This window comes from Vombatus ursinus, unplaced genomic scaffold (assembly GCF_900497805.2).
Source record: "Vombatus ursinus unplaced genomic scaffold, bare-nosed wombat genome assembly UNPS02015404.1, whole genome shotgun sequence".
NCBI classification, from domain to species: Eukaryota; Metazoa; Chordata; class Mammalia; order Diprotodontia; family Vombatidae; genus Vombatus; species Vombatus ursinus.
The window spans coordinates 407,848-409,420 of NW_020955182.1; the positions used below are offsets into that span (position 1 = coordinate 407,848).

General features: G+C 39.3%; 1 pseudogene; it reads right to left on the reverse strand.

Annotated features, from left to right (window-relative positions):
• Positions 1–412: 412 nt before the first annotated feature.
• Positions 413–1,163, reverse strand: LOC114032162 (annotated as a pseudogene).
• Between the last annotated feature and the right edge of the window lie 410 nt (positions 1,164–1,573).

Below are 1,573 nucleotides of genomic sequence, written 5' to 3' on the forward strand. Positions count from 1 at the left end.
TTCCTACTATGTGCTAAAAATTGGGGATACAAAAAAAAGGCAACAAGTCTACTCCTGAGAGTTCACATTTTAATGGTGCAGACAACATGTAAGCAACTATGTACAAACAGGATGTAACCAGGATAAAGAGGAAATAATCAACAGACACTAGAATTCAGAGGGATTGAGAAAAGCTTCCTGCAGATTGTAAAATTTTAGTTGGGACTGAAAGGAATTCAGGGAAGCCAGGAGGCAGAGATGAGGAGGGAGAGAATCCCAAACATGGGCAACAGCCAATGAAAATACCATGAGAAAAGTTTTCTCCACACTCTTGGTAATTCAGGATTGACTAACTAAAGGGAGAATTATTTGTCCTAACATTTCCAAATAACATTTAAGGTCTATGGGCATAGACTTATTGAGAGACCAGCCTTCATCTAGTACTGTAAGAATAGATGCCATGGAGAGCATGCAGTTTGGTGAGCATGGAAAATTTATGACACAATGGAGTCAGGGAGGGATATGAGATATACTGAAGATGAGAGGTACAGTCTCTGCTCCCCGCTCCACCTCCTTCTGATTTGTGATTTCCTCTGCTTTGTCCCTCTTGGCTGCACCCAGAGCTCTCCTGCTGCTTCTGCTGCAACACTTCTGTTTGGGTTACCTTAATCTAGGATTTACTTCCACCCACATAATGGAATTTCTTTTAAAAATATTCTTAACATGGATTTCTTTAAAAAAAAAAGATGATGAATACAAATATTCTTGTTTATCTTTGGATCCACTTGAAGTTTGGGAGTTTCAATCTTTCCAAAGGCTCCAAAATATTCTTGGATTTTATCTTCTGTAGCTTCTAGAGTAAGGTCTCTAATAGACCTTCTTCACAAGATCTTTTTTCATGGCCCTGGCCTTTTCTAGGATCAGTTACTCATCCATCTATGCTGTATTCTTTCTGTTCCAAAGCCTCATCAACATTAGCGGATTCTTCAGTGAGCATGAACTCCAAACCTCTTGATCTTGCTGTGTTAGGATCCATCTTTATTATGCAATCAGCCACCTCACCCAACCTGGTGAAATAGTCTTGTGTCACAACTGAGATCACCTCCAAAAATTTCCTCTGCATCTTTCTCATTCTTGCTAGTGTTCATCTGGTGTCCTTCTGCTGTGTTCCTGCCCCCAGCCATGGTTGAAATAGACATCATCTTGCACCAGTACCAACATATAGTGGATTATACATAGTATGGGTAGCAAGCATTGATACAAATGTGAAGGTTGATCTAGTCTGCCACTGACTGTCAGAATTATACCATCTAAGCTGGCATGTTTCCAGTTTCCATAACAGAATGCTTTCCACTCCGAATTTACTTTACTTTACCTAAGTATATCTATTAATTTGCATATTGTCTCTAGAACATGCAATCCTTGAAAGCAGGGGCTATTTTTTGCCTTTCTTTATTTACAATGCTTAGCACATCACCTGGTACATAGTAATTGCTTAATAAGTACTTATTTATTGACTAGTTGGCTGGTCATGACACTGAACATTTGTAATTCAAGAAGCACTAGCAGACATTGGGGAGAAACGGAAAGAATG